General features: G+C 44.0%; 1 protein-coding gene across 3 annotated transcripts in view; it reads right to left on the bottom strand.

Moving 5' to 3' along the window:
* The window catches only part of LOC147707975 (amine sulfotransferase-like), an 830,947-nt gene that overhangs the window by 168,702 nt on the left and 646,228 nt on the right, over positions 1-16,017 (bottom strand). The gene's annotated exons all lie outside the window — the stretch shown is intronic.

The following is a 16,017-nucleotide window of genomic DNA, read 5'->3' as shown; positions in this document are numbered from 1 at the left end:
GTACTTGAGGGCAGTTGCTGTGGTACGGATGGTGTTCAAGCGCAGGTACACTCCGATGGAGTAACTTGGGGCTCTACAAGCTAAATAATAATAATAATAACAATAATGTTTTTTTGAAGGATTGAAGGAATGCTCTGAGCTGATAGTTTGGTCCACAACTTTCCACAGTGTATGCCTTTGAAGGCTGCCTTTAAGATAACGAAAGACTTAGATATGGGTATGCTGTGACTGTAAGCTCTCTCCATTAGCAGGTCCACTGCCATCAAATTTGTGAGAGAACCTTTATTTTTAGTGAACCCTGTTTGATTTAAAGTGAATTTTCCTGTCTTTTTTGCCCGGTTGAAGAGGTTGCAGCAATAGAGATGAGAAGTGTTTGAGTTCCACTTCTAATAAGGCTATGAGGCAGTAGCTGCTTGGCGAGGATGCGTTACTGCTTGTTTCCTGATAGCAGAATCTTGTTTTAGATTATTGCCAAGTGCCACAGTACATTGCTTTAATATGGCTTGGGGTCTGGTGCGTTGTTGGAGAGAGACCCTTCTATCACTTTATTGGTTGTATCGATTGAGTAGCTTAGTCGCTCTGGTGCGAGCTGAAAGTGGCTTCCCGTAGGGATTCCCGGTTCTTTCGATTCTGTGCTTACCCCACATACTGGGTGTGTTGAAAAATGGGCTTTAAGGAGCTCCACCCAGGCCACTTCACTGATATTGGTATTATTGGTAGCCCCCAAGCCGTTTTCTAGATTGTTAATGATCCTTCAGAACCTTCTTAAGTCTTTACTTTTCGTGGCACCTATAAGCTTTGCCCAGAAGCTCTCATCACTTAATCAAGTAGTACCTGTATAGCTCTGCTTGTCATCCAGGAGCTTTTCAGGGATCAAACCTTTTTTTTAAGTCTTCGAAGAGCCTCCCTCAGTCTTGTGATTAACAGGTTGTTTCATGGGTGGATCCTTATTTCCCCCAGAGGTTGACTAATTCCGACTTTACAAGGCATTTGTTTTTTGGTAGGCCAGTCTTTCTGCTGCCACTGATGACCATGCTTTCTGTGAGCGTTCAGCTGAATAAATTGTCTTTATTTGGTCCCTGAATGATGCTCAAGCTCTTGCTGGATTCGTTTTTTTCTTGACAGCAGTTTCCAATACTTCTAGTAACCGAGCTTGGATATTATCTGAGTTCCATTGTAGCCATTTAGGGTTTTTGGTATTAGCCTGTTCGATCAGAACTTTTGCAGGGAAGAGTCTAAAAGGCTTGATTCTAATACATACATTTTGGGGCTGGTGGTTGCTTTCAGAGCAATTATCAATCCTGAAGTCAACACCGACCATGTTGAATATGTTGGAACTCGCCATGGTGTATCTATATAGGATGCTGTAATGGTTGAGGCCCAGGTCCCTGCTGGTGGAAGGTCTCCCTTAAATCTCGCATTCAGGATTGCCAGCACTGCATGTTCACATGCTCTTAGCATTCTTTGACCTATTTTGTCTGGGCGGCTTGTCTCTGGATAGATTTGCTCTGGTAATACGCTAGGTGAAGTACTTCTTGCCTATTCTTCTGGAGAATCTTCGGTCTGCTGGAAGAGATTTATGTTGAAATCTCCAGTTACAAGAAAGCTTGATGTCACATGCTTGCTTTTCAAAGCAGTTAGTTGGCCAATAAAGCTCTCAACACAGCCCTTCTTGCCTCTGGTATTGATGTAAACATTGAGTAACATCAAGGGGGATCACCATTCCAGAATTGGTTCCTGTATCCATGGATCTTGCATAACCAACATTTTTACCCTTATGAATATGTTTGAACTAACGTAGACCGATAGACCTCCTTTGCCCTTTCATATTTGCTTGATTTCTGTTCTCAGATATGGTACTCCACAAATCCAATGAGCGCAATGCTCGCCATGGGCCATGTCTCCTGTAGAGCTATTATGTCAAATTATTCCATTCTTGTGTGGGGTCTGGGTGTTTTAGCAGGTAAGACCCCCACATTTCAAGAACAGATCCAAAGATTGTCATTTGTGTTTGCTGGTTGTAAGTGTCATTACTTTATGTTTAATAACAAATTACCAAAAGGATTTGCCTTTGAAAAACAAAAAAGTTAGGTGTGTGGCCACTTAAGATGGTGAAAGGGCCAGGCCCATTAGATCTAGACTTTCTCTAGAGTCACACTCTGATGGTTCTTTTTCGCAGCATGAAAATGTAAAGGGGAGAAACGTTGTTGATAAAACAGTCAATAAGCCAATAATTCTCTTTGATGCATAATAATCCACTGACAACTACTTAAGGTTAGTTAGTTTATTACAAAGACAAAAATAACGTAGAGACGCCTCAACACGAAGGTATAGAAAAACAAAGGAATTAGCATGAAGCCAAATCTATGCATCCAATTTAGACAGGGCAGTATAAACAAAACTATTAATTTAAGAAGTAGGATGCAGAAAATAAGGACAACAATATCTCAACCGGTATTATTGAGGAAGGTAAATTAATCAGTATGTACAAGACATTACTAGAAGAAGAAATTAGGGGGACTCATAGTTCATTATAAAATGTGCTCAAGGCATAATTTATTTTGCATAAGAAGAAACAGTTGTATCAGCACTGTAGGCAAAATTTGCAAAAGCAAAAGTGAATGGCGCAGGTGACAAGTGAAAGGAACAGTGGAAGTCACAACATGACAAGGTGAGTGATAAGTAGGCAAATATATATGGTTCATATATATTATTTATAATGACATTTTTGAATGAACCATAGTTGAAAAAGCGCCATAAATTGCCCTGAGATGTCGACAGCGTTTTGATCCTTAATCATCTTCAGGACTGGGTTTCTGTGTTGAAAGTGCTGTACAAGCGGGGGAAAGCGGGAAAAGGGAAAAGTCAGAAGGGGGTGGGGACAGGATGAAGGGTGCGCATGAGGAAGTGAAACGGGCTCTGGATAAACGAGGTGGGGAGGCATACCTGGAAGGTAACAGGCAATGAAATTGAGGCAGTGAGGTTTGCCCGGAGTAGGTGGCAATAATATCCAAGGTGAGGGGTCCAGTGGGGTTAAAGGGAAAGGTGAGAGAGGGCCCAGAAAGGCGCATGTGAAGTGAAGAGGAGAGGGGTAAAGGTCTTACCCCGGGAGGAGCGCATGGGTTGAAAGTGTCACCAAAGCGAACAAGGTCCAGTCGGTACTTAGGAATCTGAGTAGAAACCGTGAGTTTGCTGGGACCGTTAGGGGCGCGCCGGATGGACAAGGCACCTAGAAACCAGGGTACAAGTTGATCAGACTGATCATTGAGTTTAATGGATGTTAACGGCATGGTGGAAGCTGGGAGGGGGTACAGGGTAAGGCCTAACTTACGTTCGCAAAGGCCATTGTACCATGCAGCTTGCGAGGAAGTCGTGGACAGGGTCGAAGCCACGATCCGGTGACAGAGTAATAGTGTAATCGTCCGTTAACTCCGTCCTAACAACGGGGAGAATGGGAAATGAGTCAGGGGCTAGGAGTTCAGTGAATGACCGGGAGATGGGTCTGTGTTGGTGGAGAGATGGCTTAGCATTAGAATGAATGCTGGGGGCCTGGAGTAATTCCAATGGCATCAACGGAGTCAGGATCAGAGTGGGACCGCCACAGTCGTGTGTGGCAAGCCGGTGTCCTAGGGCTGCCTGGGCACTGGTCATTTAAAAGTTTTTCAGGCCGGCGTGAGCATGCGTGCAAAAGCGTCAGTATAGAAGTGCCGGTAGGCGTGTCTAAGGATGGTAGCGTAGTCTAGGAAATAGGGGAACCCTAGCCATGATAGGCGGAGGAAAAGAAGGGGCTGTTCTAGTGGATGTCATCATGCTAACAAGGGAGGGATGTATCCGGGTTGTAGTCATGACGATGGGGGAAGCCAATATCCTGGGAGTAAATGGGAGAATGAAGGAAGCTTCCCACACATGGCATGGGCGTGTGTGTTCATGGGGAAGTCACGGGGCATGTTCCATGAAGGGTCATGTTGTCAAGGGATAAGAGAAAGTTTGCCTGAGATGGGCAAAGAAAATAGTGAAGGGGTTGCTCCTATCGATGTTAACAAGCGGACAAGGGAGGAGAGTGTTCGGATTGTGGCCAAGATGATAGCGAAGGTTCGGCAGGGATGGGGGGAGAAATTAGTGAAGGGGCCGCTGCTATCGATATTAAGGGAGGAGAGTGTCTAGATTGTAGTCAAGACGATAGGGGCTGTAGAGTGGCTAAGAGGGAACGCCTGGAGTGGGAGAGGGAAGACAAAGAGGGGTCGAGGGTAGTACATAAATTAGCCACTGGTGGGTTTGAGATGGAAACGATTTATACAGTAGTTCAAAACCAAACACAAAAGAACAAAAAATAACATGCAAAATAAAACAGACTGGTGGTGCTAGGTAATGTTCGTTTGGTGCATACCACCAGCAAGATAGCCACTGCATATGCAGAAAGAGATATGCAGTTGAACTACCAGAAAATCAGTTAATGTTCTCTTTATATGGCACAAAGTTTGTGCATGAAGCAATGAGTTAAAGATAGCAGGGCAAATTGTTCTTAGAAAAAATTACAGATAAACAGAGGAAGGAGAGTAAACCAGTATTACATTTGAACAGCACCATTCCATTCATCAATGGTATTGAGTGCGAAGTGTACCGAATTGCATCTGGTGATCCATTTACATTTGCTTCTGTTAAGTAACATTTAGAGGTTACACCCTCTGATTGGTAGTAAGGATTTGTCAATGACCTGCCATGTCTTTTCCAGCTCGCTGTGATTCTTCTCGATGTAGGGGGATACCATGGGGGGTGGTCAACATATTACAGTGAATGTGGCTCTTATGTTGAATGATCCTCTGGTTGACCATTTGGGTAGTCTGGCCAATGTAGAGTAGGTCACAGGGGCATCGGTTGGCATAGATGACATTGTTGGATCAGCAATTGGTGAGACATTTAAGTTTGTAGGTCTTGTTGTTAGTGTTGAATTCTTTAGTATTCAATGTGAGGCTGCATACCACACATTTCTGGCATCTGTACTGTCCCGTTTTTAGGACGCACTTAATGGATGATTCCACTCTTACGCTGAAAGCGGATCGGGGCTCTGACCCTGTCCACGGCTTCCTCGCAAGCTGCGTGGTTCACTGGCCTTTGCTAGGTAAGTTAGGCTTTACCCTGTAGCCCCTCCCAGCTTCCACCATGCCCTTAACTTCTGTTAAACTCAATGATCAGTCTGATCAACTTGTACCCTAGTTTCTAGGTGCCTTGCCCATCTGGGGTGCCCCTACCGCTCCCAGCCAACTCACGGTTCCCACTCAGATTCCTACATACCGACTTGCTTTGGTGACGCATTCAACCCTTGCGCTCCTCCCTGGTAGGACTCTTACCCCTATCCTCCTCACCTCACATGAGCATTTCCGGGCTCTCTATCACCTTTCTGTTTAACCCCGCAGGACCCCTCACCATGGACATTATTGCCACCTACTCTGGGCAAACCTCACTGCCACAATTTCATCGCCTTCTACCTTCCAGGGATGCCTGCCCACCTCGTTTTTCCTGCACCCGTTTCGCTTCCTCGCGAGCACCCTTCAATAGGTTCCCATCCTACTTCTGACTTTTCCCTTTTCCCCCCTTGTACTGCACTTTCAACACGGCAACCCAGTCCTGAAGATGATCCTAAATGATTAAGGATCAAAACGCTGTTGACATTACAGCGCAATTTGTGGACCTTTTTCAACTATGGTTCATTCAAAAATTTCTTTAATTACATGACCAATCATTGTAAATAATATATATGAACCACATATTCGTGTACATACCAGTCACCTTTTCATGTTGCGCCTTCCGCTGTTACTTTCACTTGTCACCTGTGCCGTTCATTTTCAAGTGTCACGAGCACAAAGTGCACAAAGTTTGAGGGTTGTTTTCGCAAATTTTGCCTACAGTGCTGATACAACTGGTTCTTCTTATGCAAAATATATGATGCCTTGACCACATTTTACAACGAACTATGAGTCTCCGTAATTTCATCTCATAGTAATGTCTTGTACATACTGATTAATTTACCTTCCTCGATAATACCGGTTGAGATCCAGATCTCAATCCGGTCTATGGGTTTTACTCCTGTCGCCACTTACTACAGAAAATAAGGAAGCATGAGTCCAACTTTACCTGCATTAAGGTTTGGTGAGTAAAAAACAGCAAATCTATCCCTACTCTAACACTAAGATGACATCCCTACATTATTGGGTGAACAATTTAAGTCAAAGGGAAATTAAGGTGTCAGTCTTTGAGTCTTCCTAAGAAGTCTCTCCACCGTCAGGATGGGTCTGGCAGCACAGAGCCACCGTCGCAAAGAAAGAGCTTGTTTTAGGATGCTGCCTCCCCAAAGGCAAGAAAGAAGTGGGGCACTTTCCCGAGTTCCAACAATCAATTATCCACAGTTAGAATTCCCACAGAGCAATTAGCTCACACCATCCACTCTGGGTACAGTCCTGAGCATACCTTTCCAAAGTGTTAGTCATGTACCTTCCTCAAAACAATTTGTTCTTGGCTCCCAGGATTTCTCCCATGGGTATCCCAACATCCTTCATTTATTGACCCAAGTTACTTCTTCTCTCATTGCCTATCTAGTAAAACAAAGACATTAGTCTGCCTAAAAGAACGCTTCTTCACCTGCAACACAAAACCTGAGATAGAACAACTTCCTCAGGGCACATAGAACTCAAACAAATAATTCCAAAGCGAGAGTTGTCAGGGACTTGCATTTCAGGAATACATTCCAGCTAACATAAGAATGTATTGTGTAAGCTTTATGAATTGACATAATCATTAATACATTTCCAACTAATGCATTTAACTATGTGTGAAATGTCACCATTAATAAAGACTTTTAGGTCATGAGTATTTATCAGTTTTACAACACAAGTTATTTATGTAAAAGTTTTCTGCTAGTTACATCCATTTCCTACATTAATACTCAATACTACTTGTCAATATCCTAAAATATGTCATGTAGTAATGTTAATACATTTAACAGTTCTAAGACCTCACGTTAACATAGTTGCACGATTATATGCAAACGTGCTCTACACATGATTATGATGCACCACTCCGCAATACCACTTGTAATGGCCCCCGCTTCGTCCGCCCCACAAGCTACGGCCCCGGCTGTTACTACGGCCTCGACCCCTATGGGGCCAATTTTCACTCCTGTTTCCCCAGTACCAGCCACGGCTACATTATTGACTGGCAGCCTGTCACCTCCCTCTATGTAACATTAGCTTCGGCTTGGCTTTCTTTGTCAGCCACGTTGACGCCCGCAATGACTGATTCGACCCCCTCCCATGCCTCCGGGACACTGGGCGCCCGATGGTTGTATACCCGCGCTATAGTAGGCTCCAGGGAGAAACAGATGGTAATAGATCAAGCATCCCAAGCATCCCAATGGGTGCAGAACTCCATCTATACAATTACAGATATATGGGGGACCATGAAGGATTACGAATCAGTTTTGCAGCAATATGCTTTAGAAACTATGACCAATCTTTTAATTTCCCTATAAGAACAATGTTCCACCGATAGGAGAGCCCCACAGGTCCTATATGACAATGTGGACCGGGCACATAAATTTGAATTAGGATTAGAAGATGTATATGGGAATCTGGTGACTATAATGAAGTATCTGGAAAGGCTGTTGACTAAATGCCCAAATTGGGACTCTTAGAATCCCATGCGGGAAGTTCATCCCATTTACCATCCCGAAATCCCTGAGGTCAGGGACAATGGTAATCAAATCATTCAAGCTTGTGTTGAAGCCCGGTTCCAAGAGCAATGGGTTCATACCCCTTGGAAAAGAAGTGAGGTTCTTTCCCTGAAGTCCCAGTTACCTGACCCTCGGAAAAATCCCACTGCTTATTATAAGGAACTCACTCAGGCCGCTTCATCGGCCGTGATGGCCTTAGCTGATGTAGAATTATTTTTTGGGTTACTGGTCCCTGTCGATGTATGGCGACAGGTGCACGATCATCCTCACGTTAACGAGTAAGGAGGAACTTGGGATCAAATTAAAGACTGGGACAAGGATAGGAAACCTGGAGATAAACCTAAACCGGAAATTTTGGCTTTGCCGGGTCAGATCATTACATAAATGCATTCATTAATCCCACCCCGTAAAGTGGATTGGGATAAATGAACTGCCTGCAAACAGAAGAAGGATGAGAGTGTGTCTGATTTCTTTACTCGATTTGAGAGAGTATTCATTGATTTTAGTGGGCAAGATTTGTCAGTGGAAGGTGGGATAAGATAATTCGTTAATCGTTTTGTGACTAATCTGTTGCCCGAAATATCTGCCCGGCTCCAGGCAGCAGAAAGTACTTGGACCACTTCTACTCCTTGTTATTTTGCGTATGGCCCAATATTATGAACATAGGAAAAACGAGAGTAAATATAAGTCTGACAAAAAGACGAAGGATCTTAAGACTCAAGTGTTATTACAGCAAGTAGCCAGAGGACAGGTTAGAGACGCAGTGGGAAGAGGATTTGTTCCAAGAGGGGTGGAAGTAGGACGGGAGGAGGTCCAGCTGTTACTTTGGGAGCAAACCAATGTGCTTACTGTAAACAGGAAGGGCATTGGCGAGCTCAGTGTCCTTTCCTCTTAGCGCAAAATGGAGCCGTAAGCTGCCTTGACCACATTTTACAACGAACTATGAGTCTCCGTAATTTCATCTCATAGTAATGTCTTGTACATACTGATTAATTTACCTTCCTCGATAATACCGGTTGAGATCCAGATCTCAATCCGGTCTATGGGTTTTACTCCTGTCGCCACTTACTACAGAAAATAAGGAAGCATGAGTCCAACTTTACCTGCATTAAGGTTTGGTGAGTAAAAAACAGCAAATCTATCCCTACTCTAACACTAAGATGACATCCCTACATTATTGGGTGAACAATTTAAGTCAAAGGGAAATTAAGGTGTCAGTCTTTGAGTCTTCCTAAGAAGTCTCTCCACCGTCAGGATGGGTCTGGCAGCACAGAGCCACCGTCGCAAAGAAAGAGCTTGTTTTAGGATGCTGCCTCCCCAAAGGCAAGAAAGAAGTGGGGCACTTTCCCGAGTTCCAACAATCAATTATCCACAGTTAGAATTCCCACAGAGCAATTAGCTCACACCATCCACTCTGGGTACAGTCCTGAGCATACCTTTCCAAAGTGTTAGTCATGTACCTTCCTCAAAACAATTTGTTCTTGGCTCCCAGGATTTCTCCCATGGGAATCCCAACATCCTTCATTTATTGACCCAAGTTACTTCTTCTCTCATTGCCTATCTAGTAAAACAAAGACATTAGTCTGCCTAAAAGAACGCTTCTTCACCTGCAACACAAAACCTGAGATAGAACAACTTCCTCAGGGCACATAGAACTCAAACAAATAATTCCAAAGCGAGAGTTGTCAGGGACTTGCATTTCAGGAATACATTCCAGCTAACATAAGAATGTATTGTGTAAGCTTTATGAATTGACATAATCATTAATACATTTCCAACTAATGCATTTAACTATGTGTGAAATGTCACCATTAATAAAGACTTTTAGGTCATGAGTATTTATCAGTTTTACAACACAAGTTATTTATGTAAAAGTTTTCTGCTAGTTACATCCATTTCCTACATTAATACTCAATACTACTTGTCAATATCCTAAAATATGTCATGTAGTAATGTTAATACATTTAACAGTTCTAAGACCTCACGTTAACATAGTTGCACGATTATATGCAAACGCGCTCTACACATGATTATGATGCACCACTCCGCAATACCACTTGTAATGGCCCCCGCTTCGTCCGCCCCACAAGCTACGGCCCCGGCTGTTACTACGGCCTCGACCCCTATGGGGCCAATTTTCACTCCTGTTTCCCCAGTACCAGCCACGGCTACATTATTGACTGGCAGCCTGTCACCTCCCTCTATGTAACATTAGCTTCGGCTTGGCCTTCTTTGTCAGCCACGTCGACGCCCGCAATGACTGATTCGACCCCCTCCCATGCCTCCGGGACACTGGGCGCCCGATGGTTGTATACCCGCGCTATAGTAGGCTCCAGGGAGAAACAGATGGTAATAGATCAAGCATCCCAAGCATCCCAATGGGTGCAGAACTCCATCTATACAATTACAGATATATGGGGGACCATGAAGGATTACGAATCAGTTTTGCAGCAATATGCTTTAGAAACTATGACCAATCTTTTAATTTCCCTATAAGAACAATGTTCCACCGATAGGAGAGCCCCACAGGTCCTATATGACATTGTGGACCGGGCACATAAATTTGAATTAGGATTAGAAGATGTATATGGGAATCTGGTGACTATCATGAAGTATCTGGAAAGGCTGTTGACTAAATGCCCAAATTGGGACTCTTAGAATCCCATGCGGGAAGTTCATCCCATTTACCATCCCGAAAGCCCTGAGGTCAGGGACAATGGTAATCAAATCATTCAAGCTTGTGTTGAAGCCCGGTTCCAAGAGCAATGGGTTCATACCCCTTGGAAAAGAAGTGAGGTTCTTTCCCTGAAGTCCCAGTTACCTGACCCTCGGAAAAATCCCACTGCTTATTATAAGGAACTCACTCAGGCCGCTTCATCGGCCGTGATGGCCTTAGCTGATGTAGAATTATTTTTTGGGTTACTGGTCCCTGTCGATGTATGGCGACAGGTGCACGATCATCCTCACGTTAACGAGTAAGGAGGAACTTGGGATCAAATTAAAGACTGGGACAAGGATAGGAAACCTGGAGATAAACCTAAACCGGAAATTTTGGCTTTGCCGGGTCAGATCATTACATAAATGCATTCATTAATCCCACCCCGTAAAGTGGATTGGGATAAATGAACTGCCTGCAAACAGAAGAAGGATGAGAGTGTGTCTGATTTCTTTACTCGATTTGAGAGAGTATTCATTGATTTTAGTGGGCAAGATTTGTCAGTGGAAGGTGGGATAAGATTATTCGTTAATCGTTTTGTGACTAATCTGTTGCCCGAAATATCTGCCCGGCTCCAGGCAGCAGAAAGTACTTGGACCACTTCTACTCCTTGTTATTTTGCGTATGGCCCAATATTATGAACATAGGAAAAACGAGAGTAAATATAAGTCTGACAAAAAGACGAAGGATCTTAAGACTCAAGTGTTATTACAGCAAGTAGCCAGAGGACAGGTTAGAGACGCAGTGGGAAGAGGATTTGTTCCAAGAGGGGTGGAAGTAGGACGGGAGGAGGTCCAGCTGTTACTTTGGGAGCAAACCAATGTGCTTACTGTAAACAGGAAGGGCATTGGCGAGCTCAGTGTCCTTTCCTCTTAGCGCAAAATGGAGCCGTAAGCTGCAGAGGAAGAGGACGAGGAGGAATTGATCGGAGTGACATGAGAAGAGGTGATACGAGGTGAGGCAGGTGGAAATTGCTTTGATAAGACAAAAGGGAGGCAGTACTATAATGAAGATTATGGAACTGAAGGGCCAGATGGATATTACTATGCGTAGGACAGTCACGGACAGAGCAGGGGCCAAGTGGCAGTACCCGTCGATAACAGAGGGCCTTATGTAAAAGGACAATTAATGGGGACTGTTGAGGATTTTCTAGTAGACACAGGTGCAATGAATAGTTCGATTGCTCGCTTACTGGTCCCAGGGGCTGCTCTGTCCGGGCAAAATAATGTTTCATTCGGGTTTTCTGGAATCCCGGTAGTAAGCCCCATTTCTAAGCCCCTCCCGCTTACCATAGGTCCAGTCACGGTGGATTCCCCATTTTTGTTGATGTCACATTCTAGGAAAAATTTTTGGGGATTGGACCTGCTGAAGAAATTGCATGCAAAGATTTATTGTTCTCCTGATGGAGTGTATCTAACTATTCAATCGCCCGATCAGCACACTCGGCAGAGTTTTGTGAAAAATGAACCCCTCTCTCCTGAGTTTGCTTACATGTGGACGACTGGTGATACAGATGTTGGCCTTTTAAATATTCCGCCAGTCTCTATCACTTTAAAACCGAATGCTTGTCTGCCCCGTATTCCGCAGTTCAAGATCTCCCCGGCTGGTGAGAAGGCATTATTGACAATCATACAGGATTTAATCGACAAAGGTGTAGTAGAAGAAACGGTTTCTAATACCTGTAATAGCCCTTTATTACTGATTTTGAAAAAGGCCCCTACAGGGAGTGGCCCTGATTATGCTGATACTTATCGTTTCGTAATCGACCAGCACGAAATTAATACAGTAGTTGTACCTCAATATCCTGTGGTTTCAGATATCACAACAATTCTTACTATGATTCCCCCAACAGCTAAGTTTTTCTACGGTATAGACCTGAAGAATGCTTTCTTTAGCATTCCAATACACCCTGATAGCCGTCATATTTTTGGCTTCTCGTTATCTGGGCGCAGCTTTAGATTTTGTTGCACTCCTCAGGGCTATAAGGAGAGTCCTAGTATTTACAGTCAAGCTTTGAAAGTACTTTTAGACGAATTGGCTTTGCCCCCAGGGAACGTCCTCCTGCAATATGTGGATGATTTATTAGTGGTATCAGATGAAGAAGGCTGTAAGGAAGCAACGGTTAAATTATTGTCGCATTTAGCAGCCAACAGTAATAAAGTGTCTCTTTCTAAGTTTCAATATTATCGACAGGAGGTGACCTATTTCAGTCATCTACTGTCAAAAGAGGGGAGGAAACTAACTCCTGAACGCGTGTCTACTATTTTCAACATGCCTGTTCCTCGTACTCAACGTGATGTTGGTGCATTTCTTGGCATAACCTCTTACTGTTGCCAGTGGATTCCTAACTTTTCTCTTCTTACTAAACCTCTTTTGTATCTAACCACTAAGGATGTGCATGAACCTTTGTACTGGACTGATGAATGTCAGAAGGTTTTTGACTCTTTGAAAACTGCTCTTTGTTCTGCCCCTGTCCTGGGAACTCCCGACTACCGAAAGCCTTTTGTGCTTTATGTACACGAGGTGGACAGTTGCTTGCTTTCTGTGTTAACACAAGGATTTGGTGGTAAGCAAAGGCCTTGTGCTTATTTTTCAGCAGTATTGGATTATGTTGCCAGAGCACTTTCTAGCTGTTTGAGTGCTACTGCAGCGGTGGCGGTTGCCATCCGACAGTCGGAAGGACTTGTTTTAAATTCTGACCTCACAGTGATGGATCCGCACGCTGCGGATACACTCTTGAATAAAAATGAGACTCAGCACCTTAGGAGGGCACGTCTTACTGGATATTAATTGACTTTATTCACCCCCCATATCACTATCAAAAGGTGTGCCACTCTGAATCCAGCCACGTTACTACCCTCTCTATGGACGAGCCAAACAATGACATACATGATTGCATATTTCGGACTGAGGAAGCAACGAAGGGACGGGTGGACCACACAGACACGCCCCTATCTGACCCCCAAGGGGAGTTGTATGTGGATGGTTCCTGTTTAAAGTTACCAGATGGAACAACGATAGCTGCTTATGCAATCACCACTCTTCACACCGTAGTTGAGGCTTCTCGAGTTCCCTATCATTCCGCGCAAGCGCCTGAGTTGATAGCACTATTGCGAGCCTGCGAGTTAAGTGAGGGATTGAGGGTAAACATTTACACTGATAGCCAGTTCGCCTTTGGCGTAGCTCATAATTTCAGAAAGTTGTGGGCAGAAAGGGTGTTTCTCACCTCACATGGCCAACGAATACAACATGGCCCTTTGATCTTAAGGTTGTTAACTGCTTTGACACTGCCCCGAATAGTAGCAATTGTGAAATGTAGTGCACACAAGGCAATAGTGGATACGGTGGGAGAAGGGAATGCTTTTTGCTGATCAAATAGCGAAGGAAACGGCTAGATCTAAAGTGCCTCCCATGTATGTAAGTTCGGCTAGATGGGTTGAGGAGTCAGATATGTTTGATAACACCATGGAAAGCGTCTGAGAAATATAGAAAGAAGCTACCCCTGCTGAACTGTTTCGTTGGGAAAATGAGGTGGGGAGGTTGGATGACAATGGTTGTTGGATTGACTTAAGTGAGAAACAAAGGTGGATGCTTCCCAATGCATTTGTTAATGCTGTAGTAATTATGGCTCATGGAACAGCGCATGTTGGAGCAAGGGCATTTGTGCATTGTTAGACCCAGTTTGGAATAACCCTAATTTTGCCAAAACTGCAACTCATTTAGTTCAGCATTGCATGTTTTGCTAACAACATAATCCAGGATGGCGGGAATCTGTTCTTGGTGGAAATGTTGCACCCCCGTGCTTACCTTTTGAAGTACTTCAGATGGATTATATTCAGTTCAAAAGAGTGAATAATTTGAAATATGTTTTGGTGGTGGTTTGCGCTTTCAGCAAATGGGTAGAAGCCTACCCCATCAAAGAAAACACCACTCTAGTGAAGCCAAAGCCCTGATTAAGGAGTTTTTCCCTAGATACGGATTACCTAGAGTGATGTGGTCAGATAACGGAGGGCACTTTAATGCAGAGCTTATCAAGCATATCTGTAATGGATAACACATAAGACAGAAATGTCATGCTGCTCGGCATCCTCAGTCTGCAGGGTTGGTTGAAAAATATAATATAGGTTTGAAATTGAAAATGGCCAAAATTCAGGAAAGCATCGGGTTAAAGTGGCCTGACTCCTTGCCTTTAGCTTTAATGTCCTTGCGTGTTACCCCTCATTCCTGATCAGGACTGTCACCATATGAGGTTATTTTTGGACGGCCAGCTAATGATGGGTCGTTCCAAGACCAAGAAATTTTTGAGAGATTGATTACCCAATGATGACAGATTACCTGTATGCTTTGACTAAAAACATTAATTCTATCCATCAACAGGTGTCAGATACGCTGCAGCCGCTGCCGGAGGGTCCTGGACATCGTTTGGAACCAGGCCAATGAGTCATGGTGAGAAATTATCAGCAGCAATCTAGTCTGGAGCCCAGGTGGACCGAACCAGTCCAAATTCTACTGGCTACTCAGACAGCGGTGAAGGTGAATGGTCGGAAACATTGGATCCATGTTTTCCCTCTGAAGAAAGTACCTTTCCCACTTCCTTTTGATCAACGAAATCCGGAAGTAATTTTGACCCAGGAGAGTGAGAGGGCTCCTTGTGTTGTTCCTTTTTCTGACGCCCAGGAAATTGAGAAAAGGCAAAAGGAAGGAGCACAAGGCACAAGAGGGGTCTCATCATCTACAGTGAAAGTGACCCCGGAATCGGTTGCCCCTAATGTTGCACAAGGAGTTCATGTTAAGTCAGGCATCACAAATGCCACTTCATCTGTTTTGTTTGCCAACCAGGAGTAACCTGGTCATGTTCGCTACAACCTGCGGCCCAGAAAACAACACGGTACCCCCGAGGAACAAGGCAGGAGATAGGGAGAGACTTGAGTACTAGGGTATTGCTAGATTAGTTTGGGGGTAGTGAGCGAGACACTGGACTGAACACGTTGAGAGCTGGAATATTGTATTACTCTGTTCAGAAAGAAAGACAAAGAAGCTGAAGAGGGTCCAGGTTGCAACTGTACATAAAATCAGTGCAAGGATCTGTTTTCTTTTTGATGAACGATAGGAACCTGCCTGTGAGGCTCTAGATGGACACAGGAAAGAAGTACCCTCTGGCAGGTTGGACTGCGTCCCTTAGTGTAGTTTGGACTTTTAGTTAAAATGCATTCCTTTGGTTGTTTTATTCCTGAAGAGGAACGCCCCCTTACTGCTCGATATATGCCTACTTATGTACCCATGTTTTCTTCTTGGACAACACGTGTGAAAGTCGCTTTTGTGATTACCATTGCAGCACTTTTTATCATAATAATGAGTGTATTTTTAAATTTAGAATTTCATCATCCTATGCATACTGTATTGGGAACTTCCGCTCCACCGACTGAGCATTACATTCTTACTTTGGCCCCTCATAAAGAAAGGCATCGCTAGACTTATGTTAAAAAATGTATTTGTACTTTGGGTCACACTAGCTTGTGCGATAGCCAAACGCAATATTGCACAACTCTGGGGTGCTTCTTGAGCGCCTCGGATT

The sequence above is a fragment of the Lissotriton vulgaris genome, chromosome 6 (genome assembly GCF_964263255.1).
Source record: "Lissotriton vulgaris chromosome 6, aLisVul1.2, whole genome shotgun sequence".
NCBI classification, from domain to species: domain Eukaryota; kingdom Metazoa; phylum Chordata; class Amphibia; order Caudata; family Salamandridae; genus Lissotriton; species Lissotriton vulgaris.
This window is presented reverse-complemented; position numbering and strand designations above follow the sequence as displayed.